The 13,411-nt window shown below is 52.4% G+C and overlaps 1 protein-coding gene across 2 annotated transcripts in view; it reads left to right on the top strand.

Moving 5' to 3' along the window:
* The first annotated feature begins 4,187 nt into the window (after positions 1-4,187).
* Positions 4,188-13,411, top strand: part of FBLN2 (fibulin 2) — a 61,861-nt gene continuing 52,637 nt past the window's right edge. For both annotated transcript variants that reach the window (XM_080914991.1, XM_080914990.1), the window contains exon 1: positions 4,188-4,271. The gene's annotated coding sequence lies outside the window, so the exon portion shown is untranslated. The remainder of the gene's footprint in view (positions 4,272-13,411) is intronic.

The following is a 13,411-nucleotide window of genomic DNA, read 5'->3' as shown; positions in this document are numbered from 1 at the left end:
CCTATAGTGGAAGCCTGAGACTGGATGGCTCTAGGCTGAGCTTTAGCATCTGCCATCAATCAGGAGGCACTCCTGAGTTCCTGTGCTGCTCGGAGCTGCTCTCTGCTCATTCCTGGCCCATCACATGTAAGGCAGTGGCTCAGGCTCCAAAAAGCACCAGGCACAAGTGTCCTCTTTGGGATCCTTGCCAGAGTCCTTCTTAGTTACCTCCCTTCCCTGATTCAGCCATTGAAGCTGGGGATAGACTCCTCTAGCAGGCCACACCTAGAACAGGTACCCAGCCAGGAAGTGGGGGATTATCCCAGTCCAAATGTACCCTGTGGACCCAGGATAGACAGTAAGGTTCTGCAGAGGCCCTAGTACTTGGGGATGTACCTGGGCAGAAAACCGAAATGCAGTCTGCATAGGTCTTGTAGTATACACAAGCCCCACCCCTAACTCCCCCTAACCCCATGGGAGATTCCTGTGTACAGCATGGTACAACTAGGCTTCTAAGCAGAGGTACAGTTAGGTACAGGCCAGGCTGCTATAACAAAGGGGCTCATGCTTTGGTGCATTTCCAAGTGAAGGGCCAGGGAGGGTAACCACCTGTGATACCCAGCAGGGCATGACTTATGTCAAGCTACATGGAAGTGAAAGGAAAGGGCAAGCTTGTCCTTTCTTGGAGCTGGCCATATCATTCCTGCTCCTCCCCAATGGTCCAGAGTGTTTGTGGCAGTGGCAGCAGGAAATGCAGACCTTAGCCAGGTTCCAGTGCCCATCTGAGCTTCCTGTGGGTGGATTTTCACCAAACAGTAGGGAGGAGCTCTAATTCCTGCCACAGGTGGAAAGGGTTGGTTAGGTGGAACAGATCCATGGTGAGCTGGAAGGCAGAGAGGTGGGAATGTTTCCAGGAGGGCAAAAACATCATCTCACTGTTGAAGACCACAGTCCAAGCCTGGAGGATGGGTTAGAGGGCCTGGGCCTGGCCCTAACCGTTGACTGTGTTTCTCTGTATCCAGGCCTTGCTCATGTCAAACGCTAGTTCCTGCCCAGGTAACCCTGAGACCTGAGATGTGTAGGCTGGTAGTGAAGCCACTCTGGGGAAGAGGCGGGGCATGGGAAGAACATGTACAGGCAGGAAATCCAAGTGCTGGCGAACCATCATGTAGAAGGCTGGAGGAGGGAGAGGAGAGCCTTGACTATCCTCTCTTCAGGAAGGGACAGAGCTGGGAAAGCCTTTTGACCAGCACTGCTTGTACCTATCAGGTGTCTGGGATTACTAAGAATTCAGATGCTCCACTCTGCACACTGGAGAATTGGGCTTAGGCAGAATAAACATTTGTATTTCAGATAAAGATGTAAAGTACTGGAGTATTTAGTTCATTGTCATACACTGCTGTCTGGGTGTAGTGATGCCAAGCATCTTTGTGGGACAACAGGATTGGGGAGGGTCATACTACTCCTCGGTGTGTGGACTGGCCTTTAAAAGTCTCTGGACATCATCTTTGAAAGTTATTTTCATCCAGCGTCTGCTGCTGTATGAAGAAATGTCTTCCATAGCTCAAAGTCTAGGCGGGCCGAGATTACTGGGCCAGTATCCTGGGGAGGGCCCAGGACTGTACCACATCATGGTGGAAACTCTGTGAGAGGGACAGATCATATGTCGAGACAGGAAGTCAGAGAGGGTAGGGGGCAGGCAGACTGGGTCTTTACAACAACGTCTCACTGAGCATGGCCTGAGAGAGACTCATTAATCCCATCTGAGGGTGGGGCCCCCACAACCTAACCATGCTCCACCAGGCCCACTTCCTGGAGATTCTATCAGTGCACTGTTTTAACTCTCTAGATCACCCCTCCCCAGGAACCTCGGGGACACTCAGGACTCACAAGCCTGAGGGCTTTCAAAGGGTATTTAAACCCCTGCAGCCTTTTCTGGGGCACGGTGGGGGGCAGCAGGCGGGTGTTCCTGTGTGCACTGTGGCTGCAATGTTAAGGGGGTGCAGGAAAGGCACAGGCAGAGTGGGAGGGAGTGTCAAAGAGCCTACTGGGGGTTGGGAGTCACATCAGCCTCCAGAGGCAGGAGGACAGCTCTCAACAGGAGTCCTGGCTCCTGTTGCCTGCCCCAGTAAGGCAGCAAGATTTGGTCCCTGTGGTTGCTCTTTTGTCTTTAAGTTTGAGTCCTGGGGGCATTTATGACACCTCTTCTCCCGCAGATGATACAGGGTGAAGGTTTGCAACCTATATAATAACAGCAAACATGAAAGCAAGGGCTCAGTGTGTCCAGCACCTCTTCCAGCGTTGTCTGCGCAGCTCCGGTGTCTCCATGGGGACACTGGAGCTGAGACTGAAGCCACTCAGAAAGACTGTCTAGCCTCAGAGCCTGCCTTCCCAAGCCCTTAGGCGGAGAGGCTTGTGCTATTACAGTGGTCTTCCTGAAGCCACCAGGTATAGATACAATTCCCTTCCCCAAAGACTGTGAGCCTTTTTCCCCAGTCCAGTTGGCCAGGTGGTGTAAGTGAGCCCCACGCCGGCTGACTCTGGCGCCTCGGTGCCCAGGGAGACCATGAGATCGGCACTGGTGTGAATAGCACCTCTGCCCCCTATGGTACTCTGTCTGGACCTTATCAGCCTACAACTTCCTTCAACTCTATGTCAGCCAAGCCCCGGCCCCAAATTCCTGGTGGGTGATGCATACCCTGTCTTGATAAGAGTCCTGGCAGGCTCCAGGCGAGCCACAGCTCTGGCTCACATGACAGAGGTGGGAAACAGCCTCTGTGTTATCTGGTGGAAAGACAGCCAGGCCTGGGCTCCTCTCTGCAGCATAAGCCTGGAGTTTGGCTGCTTGCCTCCCTTCTCTCCCTCAACCAGGGCCTTGCCGTGGTAAAAAGGCCCAGGCTTTGCTGCAGTTCTGCTCTTGGCCACTGTGGGAAGGTTCATCTCTTCATTCTCATGTGTCACTCACTGGGCTCACCCCTCTGGGACTCTGGGACTTCTGCTCAGCCCCTGATGTAGGCTTTGATGGCCTATTGTTTAGTTTGCAGCTGAGGAAGTAAGCCAAAACTCAGAGGAAAGTGACTTGTCCAAGAACACACAGATGCATGGGGTAGAAGTCTTAGCTGCTGAGTAATTTTACAAATGATCATTTATAAACAAATCTCAAAAAGGCAGCCAGGGAGAGAACACAGCCAAGTGGCAGGATGTGGTCTCAGAGAGGGGATATTTTAGCTGTATCTCAAAGTAAGGATGAGCCAGCCCCAAGCTCATGGGAGAGAGGTGTTCAGGTAGAGGTTAACAGCACACACAAAGGACCCATGGAGGCAGGCTGGGTCAGACGTTTCCATTCAGCTCTGGTCTCCGCACCCTACCCCAGTTCCTCTATGATTTCCTGGCTCTTTCTGGCTTCAGCTATGTAACCCTAGGCAGATAGCCTCTCTTCTCTGCAGTTTGTCTGCTCTTGGCTGCCTCACACCTGTTCTGGGCCTTGGGATCTTACTCTTGGACACAGCTGCTCCTAGGATGACAGGCAGTGGCTGTAGGGCTCCCTTCTCTGGCAGGAATGGGAGGTGGTTTGTAGTCTTGGATCTCAGTGAGTGATGCTTTTTACTATGCATAGGTGCCAGGTCTGCTGAGAGCAGAGAATGGTGATCAGACACTAGGATACCTGCCTCACTGGGGAGGGGGGCAGGGAGCCAAGGGCCCAGTAATGATATGCTTTGAGTGTATATCTTACAGTGCTGAACACCCCTTTGGCACTGACTGTGGATGACAGGGCTCTCCACAACTCCCTTCCCACATGGTACAGGCAACAGAAATAGGCCAGGGGAAAAAGGAAAAAAGGACAGGGTGATCTAGACTGTGGAGAACTGAGGTGGGAGTACGCCCATGCAATTTCTGCAGGCCTGGCCCCAGGCAGCATTGAGCACCTCTGCCCATCACAGGGTACTGGGTCCAGGAGGAGAAGCTAAAGGGTGGCTCAGTACTGAGACATCTGGGTCTCAAGTGTAGCCAGAGCATAGAGAGGGGGAGTGGAAAGGGGGCTCAGAGACCAAGACAGAAGAGCCAGCCCTGCTCCTGGGCTCCTATATGGGCGGGCTGAGCCTTGGGTTGGGCGAAATCTTAGCAAAATCAGAGGCCCCGCCCCGAGGCGGGACCTGTGGGGCGGGGCCTCAAGGCCTGGCTTGTCCCCCTCTTCTCCACCCTGCGCCGCGCGGGCTCTGGATTCACCGACGGCGACCGGCGGGTGCACAGACAGACTGACGGAGGCAGAGCAGCTCAACACAGAACACCGGGTAAGTACCGAGCCCCTGGGTCTCCACGCCGCGCTCCCTCCAGGTCAGTCATTTTGTCTTGAGCTGGCTGCGTCTCTGTGGCCCTCCATATCCCAGCCCTGTCCTTCAGGGTCTCCCAGGGTCACCCCCTCCCCGCCCCGCAAGCAGGGGAGACTGGGCCTCTCGGTCTGGCACCACCCCACCCGTAGTCACAAACTGCCACACATGCACTCAAACTAGCAACAGTTACTGCAAACTCTGCAGAGAAACAGGCCACCCCAACTCCCAGTCCAGAATCTCCCATGCAGGGCTGTGTACGTTCACCTTTCCCACATCCGTCTGCACGTGCATCCTTTCACACATACTTGCCCGTTTTAGGCATCTTTCAGACATGCAAATGTGTCTGTGTTAAGCACGTGTGCATTCGAAATCCATAGAAAGTTTGGTTCAACGCCGGTTGGTTCAACCCCACGCTTATCTTCATCCGCTATTTCACACACATCCCACAGGTCCGTGTTGGACTAAGACCTGAAGACACAGAGAGTGCACAGTGTCATGGTCCCTAGCATCTGTGGTTCTCCTGCTGAGTGGGAGCTTCAGGGAGAAGGAGGTGGCTGCTGGTGTTAGTCTTGGCTCACTCCTGCAGTGGCCTGGGGGGCCCAGGAGGGGCTCAGTCTTCAGGGGTGGGCTTGGCTCCTCACTACCTCTTTCTTGTTTCTCCCTCCCCTCACCCCAGTCTCCTAGGCAAGGGTCCATCCAGTCTTCCTCAGCTGTCCTGCGATCTTGCCCATCTGTTTGTGGTGATGGGCACTTGGGCCAGTCAGAAGTTGGTCTGAGCCAGCAGGTGTTCTATGACAGGCCAAAGAAACAAAAAGAAATGTATGGTGTGGGTGCTTGTTGCTCAGAGGGTGCTGAACCCCGACATCCTCAGGAGAGCCTTGGTGATGTGGGTGGCAGCAGAGAGCTCCCTGGGCTCAGCACTGAGTTGAGCTAATGCAGATTTGTCATGGAATGACCGGAACTCTGGCCTCACCTTGCAGAGGTGCCAAGTGGTGTGTGTGTGTGTGTGTGTGTGTGTGTGTGTGTGTGTGTGCGCGTGTGTAGAAACCCCAAGAGAAAAGGCAGGATGGGAGCTGTTGCCAAGGTAGGTACCCCTTGTCTTCCTGCCCACCCCCATTCTAGTATGTAGAAAGCGTCTGACTGGAAGCACAGACCCGCCAGCCCTGGCTGTGACTAGCTCTGCATGTTTTGCTTGGCTCTTGGCGTGCTATTATTGTTTTTAAAAATTTAATTAGCTGCCAGCATTTACTAACTGGCAGCTTTCATAGAAAAGTCCGGATTTCCGTCTTTTCTTGAAAAACGCAAGCTCCGGCTGCTCAGGATTCACATGCTTTTGTGGCATTCTTCAACCAGTGCTGCTGGCCTGCCTCCCTTAGGGATGGGCTAGGGGCACCTTTGGTTGCAGTCTCTACCAGGCTTTCCTTCTGGGCTCCTGTCTGGCCTTTGGAGACCTGTTCTGGTTATGGCCCTTTACATGCTGGGCTATCTCAAGCGGGAGCCCGGGCTAACCTCTGCTATTCCTTAAGTAAGCCTTCTACTATTGAGGACCTTGGTCACTACAAAGGTGGGAATGTCCAGGATTCAGGTTTACAGGGGATCTTAGTAACAGGACAGACTTTTTGTGCTGGTTTGTGGGGGTGATGGCCTGATGTCTCCATAGGAGGAAGGTCAGAGCTCCTGGTGGACCTGAGATAGGCCTCACATAGCATTCTTCTTGTTATTCTGAGAGCCACTCTGTGAAGCTGTACTGGTTCTCCTGACTGACAGGGAGAAGGGAGGCTTGGGGAGATGTCAGCAAGCAAAGGAACATTTTCCACACCCTGGAACAAGGCTCTCTGCCCATCCAGCATTGAATCCTGAGAAAGGGAGGCCTGGATGTCAGTGACTCTAGAGTTTCCTGAGTCTTATCCACATCTGACACACAGTAGGTGCTCAATGCCATGACTAAGACATGGTGACTGCTAACCCAGAGTCCAGGAGTAAGATTACACACAGCCTGGCCCACAAGGACTTTGAAGTCGGATGAGAGTGATAGCCCCCTTTCCCATGACTCCTGTGCCCCTCAAGTAGAGATCACAAAGTCTGGGCAAATCCATGGCACCACTCGGTGTGACCTCTTGGACATCTGCTGGCCTTGTGCCTTAAGCTTAGAAACTAGGCTGTGAATAATGTTTTTTCTGTTTCCCTAGCTGGCCTTGGCAAAGGAGATGCCACACAGAAAGGGACTCAGGATACCACTTAGCCAAGCCCATGCTGCTGCAGGCAGCTAGCTGCTAGTGGCTTAAGTATGGTGGTCACTGTGTTCTTCTAAGCTGGAATTTCTGAGGTCTTCCATGCTCACTGCATATGGCTGATCATAGGTATGCTAAGCACCCCTGTGACATGTGGCTGCCTGTCCACGGCTCAGGGGACATGAGGAGGGGGCAGCAACTCACTGGCCTCTCCTTGGGGCTTCTTGGAGATGTTCTGGTAGGGAGGCAGTCTAGAGGCAGCACACTGCTCTGCTCCCAACCCCATTCCCTGGGCCTCAGTCTTTTCCTTTGCAGAGTAGAGATTTCTGGCATTTTCCAGTGTTCATGAGCTTGCAGCAAGAAGGCAGAGATGGAGATGACTGTCTAGCATTTTGACCTGGCCAGGTACAGATGCAGAGTTCATGGGAGCTGGGGGTGGGTGAAGCAGATGCTGTGCATGTTGCAAGGCAGCTGATTTTCTGACTGGAGGAGGCAGGGTGTGGTGAGATTCAGATGGGAACATATTGTGGAAAGAGGGAAAGACAGCCAGACATATGCCCAGGTGGACTTGGAGGGTGTGAATGTGTGCACATGTGCATTTTTGGTTGAAACAGAGTCTTGCTATGAAAAGGGCTGGTCTAGACCTGATCTTGTGGCTTAGGCTTAGGGATGGGGTTAAGAGGCTCCTTGAGGAGGATTTCTAAATTGAGATGTGAGCAATAGGGACAGCTAGTGCAAGGGGCCCAGGATGAGACTCTCTTTAGTGCTTGTGTGGGAGAAAAAGGGAGGAGGTGGAGCTTTTGTGGGAAGGAGGCGGTAGGAACAGAGAAGCTGTGGGGTATACAGCAGAGTGTTTGAAATTTCCTGTAAGGTTTTCATTTGCTTTATTTTATTTCTTGAGACAGAATCTTGCTATGTAGCTCTGGCTGGCCTCAGCTCACTATATAGAACAGGTTGACCTCAGACTCCCAGAGATCTCCCTTCCTCTGCCATCTTAGTGTTTCAAAGAAAGGAGTATGCCAGCATGCCCCAGAAGTTCCAAAGCATGCCAGCATGCCCCAGAAGTTCCTGGAAGTTTGGAACCAGGAAGCCTCAACATACAGGACCATATAAAGATGCCCTGGACATGTCCAGGTTCCAGAGGCTTCATGCCTCTACAGAACCATGTGGCCACTAAGCCCTTGTTAGAGCCAGGCCTGTGGTCAGGGCAGGCTTCATCTTGAAATAATACACGCAAATGGGGAGTCAGGCCTGGCAGGGGTCACTAAACTTCCTGTGACATGATCTGGTCAAAGAGAGGCCAGCATAATCTTTTGTGGCATATTATGTAGCTGTAAAAATTAAAAGGTAGCCTGTGTGGAAAGACCCAGAAGGTCTGATGGGAGAAGAAAAGGAGGAGCTTCCACTTGTGCAGCCATGATGCCTTTTGTCAGATCAGATCAGGATACACATTCCCATGGGCCTGCCCGGCAGCAGCCACTACCCCAGAGGAAAGGTGTGACGTGGGCAGGGGCAGTGCAAGGGAGGTAAGACTTCCCACTGTATGCCTTGTCATATTTGGGATCCGGGGCTCAGAACATACAGGAGAAGCTGGTTGGTATTATCAGTAGCAGAGCCTATGGGTAGAGTGTATAAGGCCCAGAGAGCCACCCCTAGTGACACAGAAAATAAACCTCCAAACATTACACAAAGCCGAAAGCCATTAGCGAGCGGGTGTTCGCTTGTGAAGTGTTGGGTGACAAGAGAGAGTTGTTATTCACATCCCTGTGTGCGTGACCTCAATGAACAGACAGACTTCTCCCTGGCACAACCTGTGAAACTTTCCATGGTGATTACATTGTATGGTGCCAAAGTCACGTTTTGCAAAGTCTAGCCAGTGAGCAAAAGGAAATCCCCCCTCTTTCCCTCCCCCTTTTCTCTTGCTTCCTTTCCTGGGGTGTGCACTCCTGTTTAATCCCTGAGGACTGTCTGGAATGGGCATTTGGCATTTGGTTGGAAGCCCATGTCCTCAATTGGTCCTAGGCATACAGCCTAGCCCAGGGGGCAACTCAGACCCCACTTTTGCATGGGGAGAAGCTGATGCAGAAAAAGTTCCCACTTGGCTTCCTGTGAGGCCCACAGCTCTGCTGACCAAATATGCTTCGTCAGGCTCGTTGCCTCACTCAGCTTCTGAGCCTCGGTTTCCTAACTGTAAACTGGTCAGTACAGTCCTTTTCCAGTTTTGTTAGAGAAGACGTGCTGCCTTCACACAGCACCCACTCTGTGTGGAATGCTTCTGAGTGCTGAGGACAGCCCAGTGAGCCAAGCCACTTCTTCCACACCACAGAGCTAGATCTGGTGGGAGACACAGATGGGAGGCAGATTAGTGCACATGTCCCTGTGAACAGATGGGTAGGGAGGATGCCAGGACAGGGACTGACTGTGGTCTCGGCATTAGGAGCCCCACCCTAGGTACTGCTGCCAGGAGACAGAAAGCCTGTCAAAACTACAGACCAGCTACAGGATGAGACCTCTGCCCACCCCATGACTGAGAAAAGTGGATAGTTATGGAGGTGGGTGGGGCTGGCCACTGGAGGTAGCACACTGTTAGGGAACTCTGATGGGTCAGGGAGAGGTCTGGTTGAAACACAAGATCCCCATGACTGTGATGGGGATAGCAGGCTGGAGGTGACATCTGGGTTATCTCCTCCCCCCTTGGCTGGGTAGCTCTGCGTACTGATGGGATAAATGGAGAGTGTCGAATGAAGACTTCAATGGGAGCAGTGAAAACTGATTGGCCACCCTTAGGGATGGCTGAGTCTAGTGGGCATTTTGTGTGAATATCCAGGGAGGTGCTTGCTGGAGTTGGGGATCATGTGTTAGCTCCCCAAGTCTCCTTGGCAAGTTCAGAGGTCTCGAAGGCCAACCCATGCAACAGCCACATGCAGATGAGCCTCAGGGAGCTGGGGAGCTTCCTGGACAGGCTGTGACCACCACTCTGATGGAAAGAAAGAAGGGAAGACTAGGGCTGAGAGAGTCTGGCTTCTCTTGGTGAGTAGTTTGGTCATGAGAAGGGAGGTAGATAGAAACCTGGGCATAGAGAACACTCAATGTTGGGCAAAGGGACACTGACAAGCTTTTGAGACATTGATCCTGGAGGCCAGAACTCTGAGGTGACAGGGTAGGCAGACCAAGGCTCTGAGACGACATAGCGGTTGGCAGTCAGAGAGAAAGAATGGGCTGGAGCCAGTTCTCCTCCATGTCCTCCGTGGTGGGTGCTATGGGCCTCCATTTGGCTTGTCTTTTCCCTGGGTCCCTTGAGGGTCAGGCTGTGCGTCATTTACAGCCATTGTCTTCAAAGTTACTGTAATCTGGAACGGGTACAGAAATGCCTCTGCATGTGGACGATTGCTGCAGAGAAAGTGCAGGTCTAGGGGAACGTTGCTTCCTTCCTCGGGGTGGAGACCGATTGTATTGTCCCTGGCCAGGGTCCCCACCCACGCCTTCCAGCTGGTAAGGAAATGATGCCACCCACCAGTACTGGGCAGAGGCCAAGGGGATGCCGGGAGCCTCAGGAGGTGGGGGGCTGTGGCACTGTCACCATTTGCTCCATCCACAGGAAGACACTGCTTGAGGCAGGCCTGATCTCGCAAGGTCTCTCATCCCATTGGGCCTCAGCCGGCTCATCTCTGAGGTGAGAATAATACTCTTGGCTCTACTGACTTTTGGGCTCAAGGATGGCTTGCATGTAGAAAGAGGCTCTGAAGTGTGAGGAGGGCTGGGCAGTGTGTGGGATGTGTGGGAAAGGTTGGCTACTAGCCTTTGGCCTTACTCACAGTGTATCTTTCCCAGCCTCAGAGTCTCCACCTAGGGAATGAGTTGAATGACAGCTTCCTTCCAGAGGATGGAAGGATGGTTATAATCTCCAAACACTCGGCAGGTGGGCAGTGCCGACTGGTGGCTTTTCTCTTGTTAGTTCACTCCTCTGGTTGCTGAGGTGTCATTGTCAAGTTGATATTTGGCTTCATGGTCCTTGGTGCCCCGGAGTCCATTGTCCCCTAACTGTGACCCCCAGCCTAAATGCCCAGCCCTGACTTTTATCCAAGGGAGCATTCAGGAAATCTAGAAAGTTCTGGCTTAAGGGCCACCTCAACCTAAAAACACATCAGAAAAATATTGCAGTACTTAATCCCTGGGACCCTTGAGCACCCTCCCTGCTATTTCCCTTGAGTCTGAGCCATTTTATGAGAACTGATCCTAAGGTCAGTAAGATGAACCAGGGAGTCTGGGAGGCAGGGTAGGGAAGGGAAGAGGGAGAAGAAGAGTGAGGAGAGGGAGAGGGGAGGGGGAGGGAGAAGGAAAGAGAGAGAGGTAGGGAAAGGAAAGGGGAGAGGGAGGAACAGGGAGGGAGAGAGAACACAGTGTGAAGCATGTGGAAAGGTAGGTAGCCAAAGGGGAAGTCCTCCTGAGACCCAAGGATCAGGGCATCAAGACAGGTTGTCTCAAGACATAGAATGTCTTGTAAACACAACCTGCCAATACACTCCAGTCCTTGACATGCATACACACATATGCATACAAGAAAACACACAGGAACACACACCCATAGTCATGAGTACCCATAGACAAACACTCTCGTCTTTTAATTATATTTACGTGTGTCCCTGTATGCATGCATGTGAGTGCGATTGCCCATGGAGTGAGTCACTGGGTTCTTCAGCCTCCACACTGCCTCCTAATCCTCACAGAGCCACAGAGACGTTTCAGGGGAGAGTATTTCTGGGGCCCTGGGCCACCTGCTTTCAGTTGCCTTGTAACCATGTGTTTGATTTTGAGCCCCATCTTCAGTAACACCCAGTTTAGTCCTGCTCCCTTGTCTCTACCTCAGCAGTGGTGGCCCTTCGGCAGGGTGGGAAGTAGGGTATGGTTTCTCAGACCCTCAGTACCAGGGCTAGGTCCAGATCTTGCTGGGGTTTGCACACCACCTGCTTCTCTGGCAATCTTGAGAAATACCCAAATTCCAGGTCTGTGCCAATAATTATTACTTGGCAAAGGCCCTGGGGAGTTTAGAAAAACCAGCTGCCCTCTCTCCTTTGGCTGTGTTGGCAGCTGCCCTCTCTATCTGGCTGTGTTGGCAGCTGAAGAAGATAGGTGCAGAAAGCCAGTCAGTCACAGAAGGACCTAGAAAGCTGTATGGTCTGGGGAGAGGAGAGTGGCTGTGCTCAGTATCCAGGGCTGGCTCTTACTCAGAAACGGTGGGAACCAAGTGAATGGGAGCCCATCACATGTGTGCCTACACATGCATATATGACCATAGAATTAAACTTCATATTGTCCTCTCAAAAGGTCTTGAGAAAGAAGGAAAGACAAAAACTCAGAGAGAGCCAGGGCAGGTGAAAGCCCAACCCAGCCCCTAAGGGGTTATCTCACCCCCACAAATGTGTGAGTAGCTTGTTACACAGGGGCTCTTGCTGGACCTACAATTTGTGGGTAGGGGAGGCGTCTGGCTCTGCAGCCCCCTATGGGCTTCGAGAGTCTGTGTCATTGGCAGCCATGCTGTCTCCAAACCCATCCTTGAAAAGCCGTCTCATTCTCCTGGGCTGGCCCTTCTCAGAGGCTTGGATTCCACAGAGTTGGATTTTATTGCTCTTATTTCAGCATCAAGGGATGTTTGTGTTGAATTTCCTTTCAGCTCTTGCCTGGGAGTATGGAGAGCCATGCTGATTTCCAGCATTGTGTGGCTTCTGGCGTCTGGTGCCTTAGGGAGAGTGGGCAGTGAGGTCTTCTCTTGTACTGTCTGTGTCTGCTTTAGATTTCAGGATTTTCCTGGTTTTATAATGGGAGGAGGGGAGGCACATTCCATTTTCAAGGCCTGGAGCAATTTTTAAAACAGTCTTTTAATAGGATGGAAATTTTGAGGGGCCCTGTCTGTGCAGTCTCATGCTGGCCTCTGTCAAAAGGCTTCCCACCCAGTCTCCCGTGAGGACAGTGGTGTTCTCCTGCACCGGGCTGGGAGCTGAGCTCAGAGAGCCACAGCCTCTCACCTGTGGACCCACAGCAGGGGAGCTCAGTGTGCTGGGACCTCAACAAGGCCAGTCTGACCCCAGGGCCTGAGCTCTGGTGCTGGTCCCTGGGGTAGGGAGCTGTCTGAGGTGCTGGCCAGTGGTGGAGCCTCAGGCTGTGTTCCCTTGGTCTGTAACATCAGTGAGCAAGCCTGGCTCTTTACCCCCATGCACACAGCCAGTGCCCACTGGTCTGTGAGTCCATTCATCCCTTGCTGATGTACCTGGCCATCACCTATCTCCATCCTCCATCTCCTCATCCACCCCACTGCCACACACACTTACTGAGCCACCCATGAGTCTACCTTCTCATCCACATGTCCTCCACTCGCCATCAGCCCACCTACTCAGATCCCCATACTTACTAGTATCTATTTTCTTATCTACTTTTTCTGGGGATAAGTTTATGTGTCCATTAACTCACCCTTTTACCCATCTATCCTTCTGATCCTCTCATCTAGGAGCCACTCACTTATCCACACACATACTCAATTCTCCACCAAACCCTCTGTCGACACACCCACTCACTATTGACCTGTACACTCATGCTCTTATCCATTTATCCACCCACCCAAACAGTAGCCCTCCCATATATCCATATACCCCCACACACTCAATTTACCCACCTATTATATATATATTTCCCATTCATCCACCTATCCAACCATCCATCTGTCCATCCACCCATCAGCCATCCACTTACCAATCCACCCACCCGTCCATCCATCTATCCATCCATCCATCCATCCATCCATCCATTCACCCACCCACCCACCCATCCATCCATCCATCCGTCCATCCATTCACCCACCCACCCACCCATCCATCC

Source organism: Micromys minutus (assembly GCF_963924665.1).
Source record: "Micromys minutus genome assembly, chromosome: 3".
Classification (NCBI taxonomy): Eukaryota; Metazoa; Chordata; class Mammalia; order Rodentia; family Muridae; genus Micromys; species Micromys minutus.
The sequence above is the reverse complement of the archived record's forward strand: the minus strand, read 5'-3'. Positions and strand labels throughout refer to the sequence as shown.